The following is a 6,131-nucleotide window of genomic DNA, read 5'->3' on the forward strand; positions in this document are numbered from 1 at the left end:
CCGGCCCGGGGTGCGCCGGCAGCGGGAGGAGCAGCAGCCCCCGGACGCTCAGAGGCGGTGCCGCCGCGGAGCGGAGACCGGGCGGTGCAGATACGTGTTGAATGTTCCACGTAGCGGGAGTGACAAGAGGCTGCCCCGGCTCCGGTCGCGACACGGCACCGTGTGCCCAGCACCTCCTCGCCAGGGTGCTCGGCAAACACCAAGCCGTGAAAATTAAATCCTTGGTGAATATTGTACGGGGAAGCGGTTTTGTTCCTCTAGCTTTCTTTATCTATGCTCTTTTGCGAGAGGGATCTGATATCAGAGCTGTGCTGTTGCAGAGCTAATGCATGAAACAGGAGCGATTAACAGTATTCTTAAGTGCAGGAATTAAAACCTTGTCATTTATTTTCTTTTTTTTTTTTTCTTTTTTGTAAAGGCCACTTCATTCTGCAGTTTGGGACATATGTCCTAACAGGGCATACAACTGTTTGAGACATGAAACCTGATTTAGGTTTCAGTTTCATCTGTATTAAGTTAGATGATGACGACAGATACGCAAAATCTGCATTTTATAAACAATCCACTTATTAAATTCCTCTGTAGTTGGGTTATATATTGTGTTGCGTTTTTAAAGAGGAAGTGAGAAGCACCACAACTTCTTCAGTTACAGCTTCAATCTGGATCTTTACCATGCTGTTCATAATTCAAACTGGTACTCATGCTGTACCAGTCAAAAAAAAAAAGTTGCTTAAATAAAACATAACTTGCTATACTAAAATATGGTGTTAATCACCCATATTCTTATTGAAGATGGTGGAGAATCTCTCATGTGGAAACAGTCAAATAAGCTTAAGTTACCCGTGTGTTCTTGAAAAGGTGCATCAGGATTTAATAATGTAAAGCTTTCTTATGTAACACATTCAATTTAGACGTTGACGGAAATTTTACTTCGATTTCAGCTTTGAACTTTTCCCTTCTAATGCCTCTCATCAATCAACAGTTTTCCCTTAATCTCAAGCATGAAATTAAGGTCTAAAAGCTTTATGTGAAAACAAGGCAATAGACTCCGGTACAAAAGCTTAGGCATGGTAGTGGTGGTGTGCTGCCTTTTGTTTAAAAAGGGAGAAATCCTTTCTGTCCAAGGGGAATGGGGAGGGATCCAGGGTTCTTGATTCATAACTCATAGAGGCCCTGATACTGGTAAGGGGATTAATTTGCTGAACATTGTGTCTAAGTTGACAAAGTGAAAATAAGCTTTCTGGTTTTCACTGTGTAAGTCTTTATTCTTACCAAAATTCTGGGGAGTCACCTCTTGGAAACTCTTGCAATCATACAATTGCTTCTAACCTCAAATAAAGATAGCAATCTGATTCATATGGTGGCATGAATTTAAAAGTGTAAATAAAGATCTTTCCTATTTCTGTTTTTGTAACACTAGTAAAATTATAACCTAACCTTTTAATTTTAACTTTGTTCTGATTTATTTATTTATTTATTTATTTATTTGAACAAAACTCTTCTGGGAAAGATATACAAACAATTGTTCTGGTATCCTGCTGTAAGAGGCATGAACATACCTGTGGGTAATGTTACCAATGAAAGGCAAAAAACCTGATAGTGCCATTTGGCACCTGCACTACAGAGAATATAATACTGCTTTTTTGAAGCTCAGATTTTACATGAGGTTTTATCATTGCTTGCAAGTTGAGGGTAGGACCTTAATAAACTGGTTTGTTTTCTTGAGTGCATCGCTTTGGTTGGTAAAACCTGCTGTTTGCAGTGGAAGTTTTACTTAACAAAGATGGATGAAATGTATGTGAAAGTTTTCCTGCAAACTTGATATCCAGTGCTGTTACTTAATATGAGTTAAACTTAAGAAGTGCATTTGTGAGAAAAATGCATTAGTGAAGGTCGTGAACTATCATGATTTTAAAAACTGTACCTATGTCCTAGATATTTTAAGACCTAAACGTTTTTGTATCTTGAGCTAGAAGAGTTCAGAACAGATGATTCAGGTGTATTGTTTGAGGAGATTGAACTAGAGACTCAGAAGCTGACAGCACTGTTCTGTATTATGCTTTTTTGCTTCTAGCAAATTTTATTGCAGAGGAAAAAACTACCAGTGAGCACTACAGCTGTCTCGCTCATCCTTCCAAAATCTTTTAGTCTCTTGAACAGCACATCCATGCTCCTTTATCCCTTGAAACTCTGCATCTTGTGGAACCAAGGGATCTAATTGTTCTTGTGAAGTTCTGCTTCTGGTGAAATTTTTGTTTCAAAAATTGTATTTTCCATGAAAGAAGAGTTAAATTCTTGTGATGGAATTTTTTCACCTAATGTTGGTGTTGGGGTGCTGAGAGTATTTGTCTTTTTTTGTAAATTTGTAAAACAAAGATATATTATTAAATAAAGTATTAATAATTTAAAATGTTAATGCTTTTAATAAGTTGTGAGTTGGGTTGTTTGTTGTTTGGGGTTTTTTTTAGAGCACCTCACAAGTTTTAACTGCTGTAATGCCCCTTGTTAGCATCCTTCAAGAGACAATATTTCAACATATGACTTCCAATTACAAATTCTTTGGCTGAAGGTGGTGTTGTATGCTAAACTGTCTGGTTGAAGTAGTTCCGCAGAATGTTAACAAACATTACACAGTGATTCACAGGGTTTTATGTAATTCTAAACATAAAGACTTTGTGCAATTTTCTTACTTTAGAAAGACAACAGATACAAAAAAGGCTGTTTCAATAGGTCACTAATGGTACAGACTTCTAAAAAGTTAACTGGATGGGGTGTACCTAATTCTCTTCACATTTTGTATATTGTATTAATATCTGAGCTCTTGGGAACCAGCTTATTTTAAGTCTTGTCAAGCTGCGTGGTTTCAGGGTCTCATTTATGCTGCTCATTTGCTTAACCCTCACCGTGGACTTTCGAAGCTGCAACACCCATGCAAGAGAGACTTCTTAAAGGGAAGACAAAACTGTCACACTCAGAGTCTGAGCAATTACACAAGTGATTGTGTTCATCATGAGAGGTTAATCCATTTTTAAATCAGATTGAGATATGAGAAATATGTTGTTGATAACTTCTGTGACACGATATGTGTCATAAACCACACACACACCCACTTTCAGAACTCTGTTGTCTCTCTGTTTGCTTTTATGGTAGTCAGTCATACAAAGTAGGAATGATTATGTAGAATAGTCCTAGTGCACTGAGAAAATGCAATAGGGAAGGAACTAGATCACTGTGTTGACCCAATTTTTACTCTAGACTATGTCCCTGGTTGTCTGTATAACTTTCACTGCATTTGTGTAGCTGTCTGTACTGTAGTTTCTCAAGCCTTATATCTCTTAAACAGATATGACCTTTCATTAGTTGGTAGTGGAGCTTCATGCTAGTGGTTCCATCCAAACACTGTTGTAATACTTAAAATAATTCTCTGACATGGAAAATATGGACTAAGTCTTAAGTAAAAATTTTTTTTCCCTCTTCTTTGAATTTAATAGTTTTGAAAGACCTCTAGAGTTCTTTGTAATAGTAGATTTAAAAGGTGTTTTCCAAATTTGTATTGAAATGCATTTTACCTGAAATATATTACTGACTCTGGAAAGTCAGCTTACATCAGAGTTGTCATTCTCTCATCCCATTCTATTATCAATCCATTCTAGAAATGTATGTATTCATTTAAGTGAACTTGGAGACCTGACTAATTTCTGTCTGAGTTCTTAAAATTACTATAGTGCTTCTCTGAGAAGAACAGGGACTACTTGGAGACAAAGCAAAAATTCGTATCTCCAAAAGGACAACAGTATGCTACTTTTTTCTTTGATATTAGTTAAAAGTGAAAACTCTTCCTTAGAGGAATGATTTAATTACAATTGGTGTTTGACATTTCCTCATCCCATTGATGTTAAATGTCACCTACAATGTGTTCATGTGGTTGTAGTCTGTTGTTTTACCACAGATAACTGGAGAATGACACATGGGCAAAGATACTCCATTTCCATATTCTCTCGTCCTTGTATGGATTGTTGCTGAAGATGCTGAACTAGTTTTCCTGTTAGTAAAATATGGAAATTCTCCTTTTACCTGCTTGAGTTGGAGGACATGAGGAGTCGCAAGTGGCCAAAGTAGGAGGGGGCTGAAGCATTTTTAATTGGGTGGGTTTTTTTTAAGATATGCCCACTAGAGAGCAGCAAAAACCTGTATTCCTGGGAGCTTTGGCTTATTCAGCTGATTAGGCATTGTCTTCCCCTTCTGTGGGAGGGGGAGAGTAGCTTCAGAGGGAAGTAGTGATGTATTTGTGCGGAGGAAATCATTCTGTTGTGTGTGACAGTGTACCGTGTCTCGGCAGGAGACTAGAAAGTAGTAGCATCAAACAGGAACAAAAGTGTGTATTGTATCAAATTGCTCTAACTGGGAATTCTGTAGCAAAAGAGAGGTGGAAACCAAGCCAATGAGGAAGATAAGATGCCAATGTGTTACTTAGTCATGGTTGTAACAGTGTGTCTGTACAGCTTCCAAGCTAGGAAGATGAATGAGTATAACAAGGTCAACCCAAACCTAATTTTTTACTTCAAGTAACTTGGCCTCTGTACAGTGACTAAATGTAAATATATCTCACTGAATATCTGTTTTTTGCTGTAGGCATTCAGATATATGTGTAGTTACGATGAGCCAAAAATACCATTTAAGTAGAAAAAAAGGTCATGGATGAAGCAAGTGAGATAAAGGTGTGCTTGTTAAAACAGTTGCAAGAAAGTGTGTGAATATTTTAGGAAACTTTTCAAGGTTTTAATGGGTTAAAAATAATTTCTTCAGGTGTAAATTGCCAAAGGCACAGCAACAGGAAAATAAATATTAAATGTTCTCATAGTTAAGCTCTGAATAATAACTTTCCTTACTTCCTTGGTTAGTGGGGGGTAGAGATATGGGTGGGAAATTGCATCTTCAAAAAGTGATACTGTTAAGATTCACCTTCCCATGTGCCAGTTCTCATTTCATCTACCTTCTAATTACTTTTTTCAATAATCTTCATAATAAATAATTTTGCAATCCCATTTCCGGGTTTTTTCCCCCTCCCTTTTTCTGACTGGTCTATGTGCTGGTGAATCTCTGAAGTCAGGTGATCTTTCCGTAGTGGGTCCTTAAAACTTGATCAAATCTTCAGTAACAGTAGAAGATGATTTGCAATTATTTGATTTGATTCAAGACCTTGCAGGAAGGAGGTGTTTTTGGAAAATGTTTCTCAGAATCCACACTTCGAGATGACGTGTATATATTTGAGAGCAGATCACCATTTATTTAAATCCATGATATACAGTGATAGAGAAGGATGTAAAATCCAAGGCAGTCCAGGTGGTTATATCAAACTCTTCCATTTAAGTGAAATGCCAGAGTTCAGATTTGTGGGACCTTTGGCTTTGCCAGCTGTTAATCCTCATGGTTTTGGTGGGAGTTTTGTATGTACCCTTGAAAGAGACTTTTTTTATGGCTCAGTACATTTTTTGGTATTTTGGTCATGAATGTTTAATGTTTTAAATCTTTCTAAATTTCTGTATTTTGTTCTTTCTTTATGCATGTACACAAGTCCCAGGCTAGCTTTTGGCCTCTACTGGTGAATAAGTGGAGGCAGAGTGTATTGATATTTTTGTTGTTGCCACTGCACTGTTTTCCGTCTGGCTTTGGTCTGGTAAATGCAGGAAAGAATAGAGAAAGAGATTAGAAGTAGTAGTCTTCCTTCTCCAAGAACTTCTGCAATGCAAAGAATGAAACCTGATCATCCTAGAGATGATTAGCCTGTCATTCCTGCTTCCCTCCCCTCCTGTACTACTGCAATTGATAGCTTTAGTAAATCACGAACTTGAGTAATGTAAGACAGCATTTTCCCGTGGCTGCATAAATAACAAGTCTAAACCACCACATTCTGCTTCTGTGACAGAATATGCTCTCAGGTCATGCAAGGTTTGGTTTTTAGTGAGGATTAAACTGTTATATGCCCTTTTGGCGCTAAATGAAAACCATCAAGTAATGTATAAAGTAATAATCTTGGGTAACCAGCAGCATCCTATTTGTCACTTAGAAAAGATGTACCTGTGGTTATTGTGGGAAAAAATGGCATTATTTGTATTTGGTTTGAAAATAGC

This window comes from Manacus vitellinus, unplaced genomic scaffold (assembly GCF_001715985.3).
Source record: "Manacus vitellinus isolate BGI_N305 unplaced genomic scaffold, ASM171598v3 scaffold_55_pilon, whole genome shotgun sequence".
Classification (NCBI taxonomy): Eukaryota; Metazoa; Chordata; class Aves; order Passeriformes; family Pipridae; genus Manacus; species Manacus vitellinus.